Source organism: Thermobia domestica, chromosome 15 (genome assembly GCF_964235325.1).
Source record: "Thermobia domestica chromosome 15, izTheDome1.hap1.1, whole genome shotgun sequence".
Classification (NCBI taxonomy): Eukaryota; Metazoa; Arthropoda; class Insecta; order Zygentoma; family Lepismatidae; genus Thermobia; species Thermobia domestica.
In genome coordinates, this window is record NC_137468.1 from 46,978,624 (window position 1) to 46,995,229 (window position 16,606).

Here is a 16,606-nt window from a genome sequence, read left to right on the forward strand (position 1 = left end):
AAAATCAGAAAAATAAACACACTGATGAACAAGACTGCACTTATTTAATATAAAAACACATTTACATGTGACGTTTCGATCTTCTAGCCAAGATCCTAATCAGATCCACATCAGAGTGTACGTCTGATGAGGATCTTGATCGAAAGGTCCCGTGTAAATGTGTTTTTATATTAAATAAGTGAGTCTTGTTCAGCAGTGTGTTTATTTTTCTAGTTGTAGCTTATATACTTACAATGAAAACTTGTATTTTCATTGTTTAATTTCATTTATTTATTCAGAGCTAAAATGCTATACTAACTGCCACAAGCTATTTAGTAGAAGTAGTTGAAGAAAATGTAATATTTAAGGTCATAACATGTTGATTTTATATGTTTAATTTTAAGTTGTTAGGTAGAAATGATTGTTTATCCATTGTCATGACATTGATTGGGTTACCAAGTAAACAGTTTAGTCACTATGTAAAGATTGATACATAGAACACAGGAGTATTACGAATCAAAACGCCATGTAAGACTGACGTGTGTTACAGAATTGTAAAGTAAATTACAATTATTGTGAAATATAGGGTGTTAGATGAATTTTTAAAGCTGGAGTATAATTCTATAAATGATCTTCGTGTAAATAGTTAATAATTTTTTGTCTATAGATATTCTTAAAACGAACTGTGGCGTTGTATAGAGAGGTCCCTCTCTCTCTCTCTCTCTCTTTTTTTAATACAGAATACCAAACTGTTATAATTAAGTAACAACTGATGTGGACATTTTTTCAAGCTACCCGGTGTTTGAAAGAGCAATTAAACGAGTTTTGACGGAATAATATTACTTTTACACTCTTTTTTTTGACACTGTTCTATGTTGTTGTTATTGTTGTCTTGTTTTTTTCTTTCTTTTGTTAACATTTCCCTATGTAAAATGGCAAAGTTATCTGGTATCTGGGAATTTGTTCAATATATATATATATATAATATTATATTATATATATTCTGGTGGTTCCGCCCAGGAATACCTTTGGATTAGATCTGAAGTATAGTAAGACTAGCCAAAACGGAGGTATATAATATTGAGAAATCAGGAAAAGTTATACACCAGCCAAAGGATGGAGTTTGTTCAAGACATTAGAGCAGACGAACGCTCTTCTGAAATAACTAACTTGAACCTTCAGAATTTCATGCAACAGTTGAAAGAGTTACTGGATTGCAAAATGGAACAAACGGGAAATAAATTTGAACGATTAGAACAATCTCAGATGGCTAGGACGGAACAACTTGGACAGTGTCACAGTATCAAGCAAAAGCAATTGTCCATGAGTCTGAAAAGCAAGTTTGATGGAATGGCAGCACGAATCGATAATAATTTTGCCCAAATCTCAGAGTTACTTTTAGATTGATTAATTGAAACACTGCTTTAGCCGCTTGCCTAAATCAAGTATTAGGACAAGACCTTCATTCCAATATAATCTTTTACGCGGATGACATTTGATCATGGGAAAAACATTCGAATGCTATTTTAAAAACTTTGATATTGTCCTGAAACACCTCTAAAACGTAGATCTCACAATCAATTTGGAAAAATCAAATTTTTTCAGGGATTCCATTGAATTTCTTGGTTACAACAATTTTTATGACCTTAAATATTACATTTTCTTCTTCTACTACTACTGAATAGCTTGTGCCAGTGAGTAAAGCATTTTTGCCCTTAATAAATAAACGAAATCAACAAAGAAAATAGACCTTATCGTTATATACTGACAATACTTTTTAGGCTAGTTGCGGCTTATATATACGTCTTAGAATGGCGTCAAGGACTAAAGATGCTTCCAATACACGTAAAAATATGGCATGCCAGTTGCATTACAGTCTTGTTTGGGCTAGTATGCGGATTTTGAATAGCCGAAGTACTTATTCACTCATAGTCTTGTTTAAAGCAAGTTGCCATTCACATATCTTTAAAAGACCATATTTTCACATCGCACGTAAAAAAAAATGTTAATATTTTAGCTTGAAATAAAGATCTTAGTAGAACAAAAAAAGGATTAGTACTTTCCTGATTTAATTCCTTCTCTAGATAAGAATACGACGCCTTTGACAAAAGATGGGTGGTTAAACTTTCTTAATCAACATTGTACATATTAACAAATGTGTGTGTTTTTTATAAAGTGCACAATCACTGGTACAGTAACCGTAAACAATCGTTACGTTAATCAGACTACGAATATTTTGAATACGTACGAATAAGTTATATCTTCTATGCGCAATGTAGTCGGGTTCAATTCCCGGTCAATTTCACACTGAATACTAGTAACATGTATCATGTAGCATAATTACTCATAAGAAATATTACCATTCAGCTAATCAACCAATCATTTATCTATCTGCATGTGTAGATTAGGTGTATGCATTTTCTATTCAAAATAAGCTTTACATTAATTAGATTTTTCCTTTTTATTATTTCCAGCATAGCTTTAATATACTGTATATGTTGTTTCCTTGCAGGTTGCACTCAGGACTTGCTGAAATTGGCCTCTGTTAAAGGTAAATTAATTTCTTAGTTAATTGCTATACCTATCAGAAGCAAACGCTTACTTTTAAAAAAAATTAAAATAAATAATTCATCATAAATTTTTATCTGGTTAAATTCATAAGTACCGTGTTATGCAAAAGTGAACTAAGCGCCAAATTTTGAAAATCCACGTAAATGCGACGATTGGTTCCTGATAAGCATTAGAACGTTTTGCACAATCGAAAACAGAGGAAAACCAAAATCTTTCTAGAAAAAGAAACATAATTTCACTTTTGATTACGGTTACATTAATGCTGGACATCAACCTTTAAACGTAATTTTCTTAAAAGTAAGAAAATGGCGCTTAGTTCGTTTTCGCAGGACACGGTACAAAATGGTTTGACAAAGACGTTGTTAGAACGTATGATACACACACAATAACAAAAGGTGTCATGTACTACCATGAGCAAAATAAATGACGCGTCTCTTTATTTTGAAGTTTTTTGAAAATATCTCCGTTTTCTTTATATGTTCGAAATTTCGGAAGGTTTCCCCAGCAGGACAGGTTAATAACAAACCCGTTTTTAATATTTGTGTTAGATATTAGCTTAAAATAAAGAAATTAGAAGCAAAAAACATTAAATCGACAGAAATCTCGAGAATTACCAACTCTGCTAAAGTGGGAAATTTTCAAGAACACGAGGGAATTCTGCATTTCAACACGAAGCAGCGACATCTATGTCATTGAGAGAAATGTGGATTAAATCTACAAACTAAACTTTTAACGAATATTTCTAGTATGTCTTATTATATGCATTATCTGCAAACTCCAAATATATGAATATATGCTAAGTATTAACATAAAGATAGAGCAAATAGTGGAAATTATCTATGGAAAAGGACGAATTGGTAGGACGATCGTAATGAAATATCGTCTTTACCGGAACAGGCTCAGTTCACGTAAAAAGCAAATAGCTCAGTTAGTTAAAGCAACGAGTCTGTATGCTGAAGGTAGCGGGTTCGATCCCCTGGAAATGCCGTTGTCATTTTTATCACTACACTACGGTTATTTTATTTATTTTTTATGTGGGAAAGAATCAAATTGTAACGTATGTGTAAAACTCATGACGATACCAAAAAAAGAAAAAATGCCGTTGTCGCACTTGCACTAGCGTCCCTAATTTTGTTTGCAAACAGTTTCGTAATTATTTCCCCTGTGCTCACTGCTCACCATATGCTCGCTGGCGCATAACGAATGTTTCCCAGTAAATGTTAATTCTAATTTGGAGAATTTTATAAAGTTTCACAATATTTCTCACTAGATAGTCTTCTATCTACGTGTTTGGATATTTTGATAACATATGTCCCTATTAAATGTTTAATTTTCCCTAGATGTTTAATTACGGAAAAGTTTTACAATGTATTTGTATTGAATTGAAATTGTTTTGAATTTACTACATAAGGTAAGTAGACCCAAGGAGGAGAACTCAAGTAATTGATATTCTACGTAAAAGCAACCTATTGCAGAATGATGATGCTTCTTACCATCAGCACATAATCTTTACGTTAGAGAGTCAGACAGAGAAAAATCCTGTTTTTCCTCCTCTATGACCACCCATCTTAAACCTCTACATATCGTTGTTCGTCTCACAAAATTTCGGTGCTCCAAAAACATTCAAATAATAATAATAATAATAATAATAATAATAATAATAATAATAATAATCCTGAATATGCCATCCTTACATAATGTAAGGATATCTTAGTTTCCTAGTTTAAATCTTAAATATCTTAGTTTAAAATGCTTTCTTTAGTACTTATTTGAGCAACCATGTAGGAGGGGGTACGACTTTTTTATTTTGCCCCTCTCATTTCAGTACCCTTCCAATAGAAAGTAATTTTTGATAAGCAGGACAGACAAAATGAATAAGAAATATATTTACAGCATCCTCTCCCCTTTCATGATTGGAATATCACGTAATATTTTTTATTCTACGAAAGATGGCCCTGTGCGGTTAGGGGTAGGTAACTAAAAGAATACCTAATATATAGCGCCCCTTGATTGTAATATTGCCGCTTCTTTATTTGTACGAAGGAGCCCCTACACAATCAAGGGTGACAAAAAGAATAGGAAGAGTGTCTATTGATTCCAGTGGTGGATCCAGCACGAACTCCTGGGGGAGGGGAGGGGAAGTGAAACATTCTTTTGATGATGTGAAGCTGTCACAAATTACCACTTAACTAAACTAAACAATAGTGGGGGGAACCGGAACCCAGTCAGTTTAAATTGATGTAAAAGTTTAATTTTTGGCTTCATATTAAAGTTTTGGTTTCAAATGAGAGTTTCAGTCCAAGTGGTCAATGATCAAATCTCGTGGGGCTCTTCAGTGTAGGCTAATACGGCCCCCTTATGAGAAAAGGCAAAATTGTTAACATGTTTATAACTTTCGAATTTTTCGTCTATTTTAAAGAAATATTTTGCTTCGTATTAAAGTGTTGGTTCCAAATGACAAATTCAGTCCGAGTGGACAATGATCAAATCTCCGGGGGGGGGCTCTTCAGTATAGGGGGCTATGGCTCCCTTATGGGAAAAGGCAAAAATATGAAAATGCTTATAACTTCCGAATTTTCCGTCTATTTTAAAGAAATTATTGGCTTCATATTAAAGTCTTGGCTTCAAATGACAATTTCAGTCCGTGTGGACAATGATCAAATCTCGGGGGGCTCTTCGGTGTAGGGGTTTCGGCTTCTTTATGGGACAAGATTCACGTAGTTGATATTGCAAAATTGTTTTATATATATAAGTGGAAACTTGCACCATTTGGTTAATTTTACCTCTTATGTTTTGCAGATTCATATTCCAAGCAATAGTTACTCCGCAGAGCTAAAAGAAGGCACTTACTAGTTTCATTAAAATGAAATGTCTTTTATGAGAGGAGCAGACGAACGAACAGGCACCCAAACGTTGGTTGAGTCGTACGGTTGAAACTCGTTAAGCTCGCTTCAATTATTATTATTATTATTATTATTATTATTATTATTATTATTATTATTATTATTATTATTATTATTATTATTATTATTATTATTAAAGCTTTTTGCTCCTAATTTAGTTATTTTACTTTATTATTTAACGAATATATTGAAAATTGTCAGAGACACGTATGCAGTAATTTATTTCGGGAGGGGTCCGACTTCAATATTAGGATAAATTATAATAAAATTTTAAAAGATAATCCCCAAAATTAGGCTAAATTTACAGAAAAGTTGGGGTTTCAGAGGGGGTCCGGACCCCCTGGACCCACCCCTGAATGCGTCCTTGTTTGTCAGTAACATTTCCTCATTTTGAAACCCTCAAAAACTTCGGATAGACTATATAAAGGAAAACGAGTTATTTTCGATAAAATATCACTTCAAGGAGACGCGACAGTTTTATTGCACATGGTGGTATCCAACGTTCACAAGGGCAAGAATTCCTTCCCTTTTATTCTTTTGCTATTGTGCTGTATCGAAAGGTCAGGTTTGTAACATATTACTCCTACGAACAAGCATGACTGGCAGATAGGAATACTGAACACAACTCCAGAGAAATGCATGCTGAACTTACGTCTTTACGCTTTGGTGATTTGCCCTCAAGGTCAATCGAGTGGTAATTCAGTTCCGTCTCCGTTCTTAAGCCATGTTCGTATTACTTCGAACAGTTTTGATAATGAAAAGCATGCCTCTTAATATAACATACTTCTTTCGCGTAAGAAATCGAAACTCAGTTGGTCAGAGCAACTAGTCTGTAAGAATTAGGTTGTTAGTTAGTTAGGAGCCCAGTACGAGTAAGGGTTTTTATTACTATTGTTTTTATCTTTTTTATGTGAGGAAAAATCAAATTGTGACATCCCAATATCAAATGTATTTGATTAGGTAGCTTTGTCTTAGCTAAACTTTAAACATCAGTAACTGTCGAAATTATTTCACTAACCGATCACTTACTGAACATTTCAAACACGTCAAACCAGTGGCATAACATGAAGGTTAACCTCTCCTCCGCAGTCCTTAGTTATGCGTCCGTACTTTCAAGGGCGGACTAAGGGCGGGCGACTGCCCGGGGCGCCAGAGAAAGAGGGGCACCAAAACGAGCCTCAAAAAGTAAATTTTATAATGTGCTTTCTACTGACGTTTTTGGTTTATATTCTTGTAAAGTAGTGGCAATTATATGATCTTTTTCCATTTCACTATGGAAGAAGAGAGTTTCATAGTACTAAGGGGGCTGTATCGAAAAATTGAGAGATGGCATGTAGAATAAAGAGTGCCGGGAATTAAGTATTGTTTGTTTGTTTGCTTGAGTTTAGCGTTCCACGGTTATGCCTTAATGGGCAAGGGAGATGTGGATACTAATTATAGTGGAATCCGAACCACTTTTATCGTTCAACAGTAATCCACCGGGAATTGGACCCGGTACCACAGAAGGCAGGCGTGCTAGCCACTAGACCAGGGGGGGTGGAGTTGGTATTGTTTATAGCGGGCCATATTCTTTGTGAAGTTTTCCTAGGTAAGGATTTCTTTTTGAAAATGGGTTTAAAACAGGGGCGTCATTTAGGGAGGGCAGGGAGGGGCATTTGCCCCCCCTGAGTTTGAGATGTATATAGAGTTTATCATTAGAATAGTAGTAAATCAGTGAAAAACGCGAAATTTTACTTATATCAAGAGGTCTTGCCCCCCCAAAGCAAAATCTGAAATGACGCTCCTGGTTTAAACTATTAAAAACACTATGATAAAATGTAAAATATAGGCTACTACTAGGGGAAGGGCGCCAAAAAGTCACAGGAATAATAATAATAATAATAATAATAATAATAATAATAATAATAATAATAATAATAATAAATATGAATGTCTTTGGAGAGCCGAAAGTATGTGACACGAATCATTATAGGTAGAGCTTTAAGATGAGTGGTCATAGGGGAGGAAAAACAGGATTTTTCTCTCTCTGACTCTCTAACGTTAAGATTATGTGCTGAAGGTAAGAAGCATCATCATTCTACAATAGGTTGCTTTTACGTAGAATATCTATTACTTGAGCTCTCCTCCTTCGGGCAACTTTGCTTATGTAGTAAATTCAAAACAATTTCAATTTAAGACAAATATTTATAGAGAAAATTAAACATTTAATAGGGAAATCTGCTATCAAAATATCCAAACACGTAGATAGAAGACTATGTAGTGAGAAACATTGTGAAACTATAAAATTCTCCAAATTAGAATTAACATTTACTGGAAAACATTCGTTATGCATCAGTGAGCACAGGGGAAATAATTACGAATCTTTTTGCAAACAAAAATTAGAGACACTAATGCAAATGCGACGATATTTTCTCTCTCTCTCTCTCTCTCTTTTTTTTTTTTTTTTTTTTTTTGGTATCGTCATGAGTTTTACACATATGTTACAATTTGATTCTTTTCCAAATAAAAAATAAATAAAATAACCTTAGTGATAAAAATGACAACAGTCCTTCACGGGATTCGAACCGTCTACCTTCGGTATACAAACTCGTTGCTTTATCTAACTGAGCTATTTGCTTTCTTACGTAAGCTGAATCTGTTCTACAGTAAAGACGATTTTTCATTACGATTGGGCTAACAATTCGTCTTTTTCCATAGGTAATTTCCACTATTTGCACTATCTATACGTTAATACTTAGCATAGATTCATATATTTGGAGTTCGCTGATAATGCATATAATAAGACATACTAGAAATATTTCGTTAAAATTTTCGTTTGTAGATCTAATCCACGCTTCTCTCACTGACATAGATGTCGCTGCTTCGTGTTGAACTGCAGAATTCCCTCGCGTTCTTGAAAATTTCCCACTTTAGCAGAGTTGGTAATTCTCGAGATTTCTGTCGATTTAATGTTTTTTGCTTCTAATTTCTTTATTTTAAGCTAATATCTAACACAAATATTAAAAACGGGTTTGTTATTAACCTGTCCTGCTGGGGAAACCTTCCGAGATTTCGAACATATAAAGAAAACGGAGATATTTTCAAAAAACTTCAAAATAAAGAGACGCGTCATTTATTTTGCTCATGGTAGTACATTATTGACTTCAGTAGCATCTGATATATTGGTCTTGTGGTCCACTCCCATATGTTTCTTCGTCTCAAGGACAGAAACGGGAAGTCACCTTATTTTAAAGGTTGATAACTTTTTACTAGTTTAGCCCATAATTCCCTAGCCTGTCAGTAATTGCATGATTGTCAAGTAAGTCTCAAGAGTGACGCCTTGCGGCACATAACCTCGTGCATTGTTAAGAATATTTTCTTAAATTTCAGAAGGCATTCCTCATCTGTACCGAATATACGTATTCTTATAAGCGAGAGTTTGAAATTCTTCTCAATAATTAGAAATGAAGGAAAGTGGTGAAAGTTGTATTAACAGAGTCTAACTATATCTGGAATGTATGGTACCATAACATTAAAGGAAGCTCACCACCTCCTTGATGCCAAACCACCGAAGTACCGAATCCGAATATGACCACAGCCCGGCAGAGCCCAACCCAAATCCAGGAACACTTGGAACTCCAGAAGAAATCTAGTACACGTCCCCGCCTACCTCATATATTTCGAACTCGTGCAGAGGTACCATGGACACGTTGTGACACTCCTGCACTTCTTAACGGACTCAATGCACGTGTTTGTCATCATTAGAGAAAAGAATCCTAATTATTGGTCTCCGTGATAGGCCGTTGAGGAAACAGAATTCGTTCAAACAGGAATCTTGGTTTTCCTGAACAAGTCCGACTGCCTGGCTTATGATAATTACGTACCTTAACAAAGTCTTATAAACGGAAACAGGAATTGATGAAAGAGGAAGACACAATTATAGAATATTCTCTCATCTTAAAATATCTGATACAAAATAAATATAATATCATGTGATATTTTGAAAGTGGTGTAATCGTTTCCAAATAACAGGAACCTGTAACCAACTTTATGGATACTTCTAGCACACTTCATGCGATCATAAATTATGTTTGATAACAGTTAATTTAACAATTCATTAGGAATTCACATTCCAAAAAAAATGTTATTAATGATACGATAGATGCAGAACAAAACAGATGTTTTATATCTAAACTTATGAACAGAATGTCTTTTGATTAGAGGCCGTAGACAAGTAGGTTTTATTTTCATTATTTTTGAAAGAGATTATTGAAAAAAAGTTCGACAAATGTTATACATACTATATACCCATATTTAAGTGCGCGTACCTATGCTGTATGTGCTTCCGGGAACGATTCTCGGTGAGAGTATAAGGAGTACCAAGATGGGGTCAATTTGACCTCAGCGAGACATCTATTTTTATTGCATTAAAAAAATATATGCTGAAATGGTCTCCTAGGAATGCTTCTATAAGAGTCTCTTGAATAATTTGACAAGTATCGTAGAGTCTAATTTGTCTTTTTATTTACATAAGTGGAAAATGGCGTCAAAATGACCACATCTTGGTCTATCATGTATAACACCGATCCTGCGGCGAAATCTCACAGTTCATATAAATTTATATAGCGACTACAAGGCTACGAAAAACCATCATAAAACAATTTACTCACTGCATCTAGATATTATCGTTTATTATTGCACGTAACAATTTAAACAAATACACTTCTTAAAAATTGTGCAGTTAGCTTACACAAGATGGTTCTTCTATTACGATATTATTTATTTTACGTTGTTATGACAACAAATCTCTATTTTAGCTCAAAACAGCAAATCCTTTTTTCTATATATTTCTTATTCCTTTTTTAAAAATAGCTTGTGCACCAATTTGAAGTACATTCTGCCCAAAGATGTTAAAGTACAAGTAGAAAAATACACGTATCGTTATACATGGAATAAAGAGTTTTCAGTCATATTCCGAGAGGACGGAAGAAAAAAACATTTCGCATTCCGCCAAATGTAGATGACGCTTAGGGCATGGCATTTTTGTGCAAGCAAGTTTTGGTGCCAACCTCATTTTGTCAGTTTCTCTTACGTGGTACATTTTCCTCTTTACAATAAATGTTCATTGCTTGTATTGTAACAATAAAGGCACAGCCTTAGAGTCACAAAAACTCTATGGGGTCAAATTGGTACTCCAAGGGTAAATACATTACTAGTAGGATAAAAATAGCTGAAAATTTCTCACAACCCAGAACTAAATACCATTGAAATGATTTTTACTCTAACGTTAATGAGTATTGGTACTCTTCATATACGAAATGCTAAAGCATGGCACTTTGCGATTATTGTTCTATGAGTGCTTGAATTTTGGACCACAGTTTCAACAAATTTTGCTGTTTGGATTTATATAACACATTTGATATAACCATAATTATTGTTTATGTGTATATTTTACATATTTATTTTGTCTCTAATAATGTTTTAAATTATTAAGTTGAAAATAGTAATTATATTGCGATATTTTCCTTATACATAGCGATTTAAAAGTCAGGCACCCTAGGACAAATAGGTAAAATATACATGGAACATTCGTACATAGCAAAAATTATTTTGTACGTTTACTTTATATATTTATTTTACTTCTTTGCTGCGACAGGGTACAATATGTATGCTATGTGTGGACAGATATACCGTCAAATGCTATAGCAGTTATAATTTACACATCCGTTCATATACGATCAGTTTCAAAACCGTGGAAATCATGTCATCCGTCGGACATCAGAAAACCAGAAAGAAATTCTTCGGAATTTGCAATTGAACAGCGTATGATGCTTGTTATCAAGAGTAGAGAAGGTTTAACCCACGGTTTTGGGTTGATACTAAATACGTGGGACACATGGACTTAATGTGTACATATATTTGGAGAGATGCATTCTGCTATGACATCTTTAACTGGAACTGAACGCCAACAGAATGCACAATATTGTGAGCTATTGCCATCACGTATGAAGAGGGACCGGAGTAATAGAAGACTTATGATATAATGGCTGAATAAGCATCAACCTTTTTCAGTGTACGACTCATCGTTGAGCAATGTAGCCACTGATGTTATAGCAGGAGTTGATGATAAATTAAACTGTGAGTAGACGTTGTTGGTAATGGAATACATCAGAAGTTGGATGGCAAACGTTGGAATGCCATTTGAAGAAGTTTGACCAAGCAAAAATATCATAGCATGTAGGAAAACAGAGTTCACATTGGTAATAGTATTCACTATTTCGACAATTCAACTCTCTCCTTACGACTTGCAATTCTCGTTAAGCTCGGGTACACACAGAGGCGCAAATCTGTCTTCAATATTGGGGGGGACGGGTAAGACGTTACAATATATATATATATATATATATATATATATATATATATATATATATATATATATATATATATGTAAGCGATGTTCAAAATATTTATGAAGTTGAAAACAATGCCGTGAAGGATCAGGGGAGCAGAATTGTCTTCAGTGACGTATTTAGGAGGCTATCGGGCTCATCCTCCCCTCGAAATAATTTGTTAGTTGTACGCATTCCACGTACAGCAATAATCCTTCTTACCATTTCTAAGAATGTCATTGACTTTCCATTTTCTTATGCTTTTTGTTCAGAAATAATACTGTATTTGTAAAATTTCATTCCATGTAAGAACTGCATCCTTAATTGTTCTTTCTGTCATCCTTTCTATTTTTCTGTTTCTTTTTCTTGACGTTACTACTTTCATTTCGCCTACCATACTTTATCGACCGTTGTCAGTTGTGATTCAAGTTGGCCGTCATCAGTAACACCAAAACTAAGAGGAGTTGATAAGCGAAACTAGTGTTCCACACCAACATGCGCGGATATCAACATGACAGGACGTTAGTTATTATAAAAAAGGAACAATTATATCGTTTAGTCATTTTTAAAAGAAGGAAATGTTTGAATTAAAGAAAATCAAAACGGAGTAATAATTAGCCCGGGAAATTAGGACGGCCAAGAGGATGTTTTCTTTTTCTTGTTTGTATAGAATAAAGGGTTAGATTCACTTCTAAATTTTTGTATCATATCATATAGGATTTATCGATCTGTAATTCTTGCCATTATAACTTCAATTTATGCATAAATTAAAATATATTTAATTTTCAAACTAAGGTGGGCAATTGCCCACTTCCTTCCTTGTGTTGGGCATAGCCCTCGAAAGAAAATCCTAAATACGCCATTGATTGTCTTCAACATTGGAAGGTGGGCAGATTTGAGGCTTATTCTAGATAAGGGAGATGAAACTCATATTACGGTAGATGAATCTGATCAACTGTTGTAGAGTATATTATATATTAGGCGATGTAGATGAAGTAGTAGTACATATCAGTATTACAAATCACTGCCGTGAAAACATTCTGAAATCTGAATACATTCATATTTATAATTGGTATGTTTCTAATTAGGCATCCACAAAGATCCACGTTAAGATTGTTTTATAGTAATATAATAATATAAATGACTACTTCCCCAAAACTATGAAGAAAGAATATCAATTATGTATGACGCAACAATACTCTTTGAGCAAAATGATTATAATCTCAATAACATTACAGGAATCGTTTCAGAAATCTGACGCATGTCATACTCTTTACTTAACAGATGTAACCTTAAGATTATAGAAAAAAATATTCCAGCAATTGAATTCTTTTCTTTGCTTACGAAACATCCTCTCTCTCTCTCTCTCAAAAAAAGGGGGGGGGACACGCGGAAATACGTAGGAACAAACCATGGTTCGAACTAGTAGAGAAGAGAAAACAGGCAAAATTACGTTGGCTACAAAATCTGAATGAAATAACTACACAAAATTTCGTAGACATCAGGCGAGGAACTTTCAAAACTTTTAGAACAAAGAAACGCGATATTTTGAAAGCTAAAATTTAGGAATTTGAAGATAATAGTAAAAATAAAAACATTCGGGACATGTAGAAAGGGATCAACGAATTTAAGAAAGGCTATCAACCTCGTTCTTATATATGAAAGAAAGCTGATGGAACAGTTCTCACTGATACAGATAGCATTTTAAATAGATGGAAAGATTTCTTTGACGATTTGCTTAACACGCAGCCAAAAACTAATGTGCGTGGAGAAAGGAAGATACACACCGCAGAACCATACATTCCAGAACCCAATCGAATAGAAGTAAAAATCGCTATAAAGAAATTAAAGAAACACAAATCTCGGGTGTAAACGAAATTCTGGCTGAGTTAATTTTAGCTGGAGGCAAAAAATTGTGGGACAAGATACACAAACTCATTCTCCTTATCTACAACAAGGAAGAATTGCCACAAGAGTGGGAAGAATCAATCATTGTTCCAATCCACAAGAAAGGTGACAAAACTGACTGTAATAATTATCGAGGCATCTCTCTTCTGTTAACATCCTTTCAAACATTCTATTAGCAAGATTGACCCCATACGCAGATGAAATTTTTGGAGATTATCAGTGTGGATTTAGACGAAATCGATAAACTATCGACCAAATATTTACCATTCGCCAAATACTCGAAAACAAGCGGGAATATAGTAGTCCGGCACATCAACTATTTATTGGTTTTAGAAAGGCTTATAACTCGGTTAGGAGAGAAACATTGTACAACGTTCTTACAGAATTTGGAATACCGAAAAAGCTAATTAGACCAATTAAGGCATGTTTAAAAGAATCCCAAAGTAAAGTCCAGGTAGGAAAATTTTTGGCCACGTGTTTTCGCATTAAGAATGGCCTGAAACAAGAAGATGCGTTGTCGCCATTATTATTCAACTTTGTCCTGGAATACGCTATAAGGAAAATTAAAGATAACAACCAGAGCCTAGAGCTGAACGGTGTTCACCAGGTTATGCATACGCTGATTATGTAAATTTAGTAGGGGATGATAGGAGAAAAATAGAAAGAAATGCAGAGGTCTTGTTAGACGCGTTTGCATGGACATGGGTTTAGAAGTAAATGCAGAGAAAACTAAATACATGGAAGTGCGTCGGGACCGTAATACGGCAAATTATGTATGTGTTAAAATATTAAATAACACTTTTGATAAAGTGGATACTTTCAAATATCTAGGATCAATATTAACAGACGAAAATCATATTCACGAAGAAATTAAATATCGACTAAAAACAGGAAATTCGTGTTATTATTCAGTTCAAAACCTCTTGTCGTCGCGAATTCTGTCGAGGGATTTGAAGCTTAAAATGTATAAAACGATAATCATACCTGTTGTTCTGTATGGTTTCGAAACATGGTTGTTTACTGAGTGCAGAGCATAGACTGAAAGTATTCGAGAATAAGATCCCGAGAGAAATATTCGGACCAAGAGGAACGGGAATGAGGAATGGTGGAAACTTCATAATGACGAACTACGTAAATTATACGGCTTACCAAACATTGTTAAGGTCATCAAGTCTAGGAGGCTTAGGTGCGCAGGACATGTAGCCAGAATGGAAGAAAATAGGAATGCTTTCAAAGTGTTAGCGGTAAGACCAATCGGAAAACGACTATTAAGAAGACCTAGGCGCAGATGGGAAGACAATATTAAGATGGATCTCGCAGAGATAGGAATACAAAGTAGAAACTGGATCCAGTTGGCTAAGAATAGAAGTCAGTGGAGAGCTTTTGTGAACGCGGCATTGAACCTCCGGGTTCCATAGGCTATAGAGTTAGTTAGCTTACGAAGCATGCGTAGATGCCTAGGCTGATACTACAAATAGATTAAATGCGCTTTTACTGAAAAGATGGATTCTACTGACATTGGATAGTCTATATACTCTTCGTGTGCTAGGGATAGGGGAGAGGAGGAGATAAGGTTTCATATCAGGTTACGTCACGCACAGTCGCACGCCTTCATTTTCATTAAAAATGAAAAACCCAAGAGAAACAAATTTCATCTCACTTTCCTTTGTGGCAGTCGGACACAACTCATCACAGTTATCTGCAAAAAGCACTTTTCAAATCGGATTATTGGGAGAGCCCCCAGTTCCAATGTTGAGGGGGGACATGTCCCCCCCATTTCCCCGGAATTTGTGCCCGTACCTACAGCTGAAACAACTTTCCAGCATGAGGAGAGTTGCATATCCTAATCTGGCATTTATTGCAATTTGTGCCCAAATAGCGGAAGTGGAATTAATACATATTGATGAGACTACTAAACTCACTACAGCACGAAGTTCAGTTTGAGATACTACAGAATACGATTCTTTTTTTTACAAAAAATGGAAAAGCCAAGAGAAATCAATTTCATCTTACATTCCTTTGGGGCAGTCGGACACAAATCATGACACTTATCCGAAAAAGCACTTTTAAATCAGATTATTGGGGGGACAGTCCCCCCAGGTTCAAGATTGGGGGGGACATGTCCCCCTCGTCCCCCCCGGGATTTGCGCCAGTGGGTACACACCATCCCAGTATTTCGCACATGAACTCACTCCCACACCATCAAAAGCTGCACTATTTCATTCACTTATGAAAGGATTTGAGAGCGTTACACCGCAGGCATCTGAGGAACCTGAGCTATCAGAATAATTCGTTGTTGATGGCGGGTGTTGCTTCAATATGTAGTATGGTCTAAACTCCATTTATGGATGGATATGCTTCAGTCATACTGCAAATTTTTATGTCAGCATTTTCATGTTCCATGCATGGTAGCATTTGACGGGTACCCAAATTGTCCCTCCATCAAAGACTATGAGTATCAACGCCGAAGGATTCATCCTGCAGCACAAGACGTGAAAATTTCCCTGCACCAGCATATGATACCCAGCATGCGTTAGTCTTATTAATCACCTAATAGGTTTGTTGTCTACAGAGTTGAGAGCAAATGGTTACATCATCTACAAAGCACAAAATAATGATGGCACGTTAATTATTTCGAGTGCAATTAGCGTGACTCTTATCGCGTTACAGTTGCGATGGATGATACGGATGTGCCATATCATGCCGATAATTCGGTGGGTAAAATTTTCATGAAATCAAAAGGGAAAGAGGCACGAGCATAAACCACTCTATGATGTCAGAAATATCCAGTGTCACTATGAACCACTAGTTTATAGGCATCTCCTGTTCAATCATGCAGTTAGCGGGTGTGATCCAATGTCAGCACCCCACAAACAA

General features: G+C 35.2%; 1 protein-coding gene across 2 annotated transcripts in view; it reads left to right on the forward strand.

The window, feature by feature from the left end:
- Positions 1 to 16,606, forward strand: part of LOC145671020 (diuretic hormone receptor-like) — a 1,407,723-nt gene that overhangs the window by 496,140 nt on the left and 894,977 nt on the right. For both annotated transcript variants that reach the window (XM_081739675.1, XM_081739676.1), the window contains exon 3: positions 2,492 to 2,530. The gene's annotated coding sequence lies outside the window, so the exon portion shown is untranslated. The remainder of the gene's footprint in view (positions 1 to 2,491; positions 2,531 to 16,606) is intronic.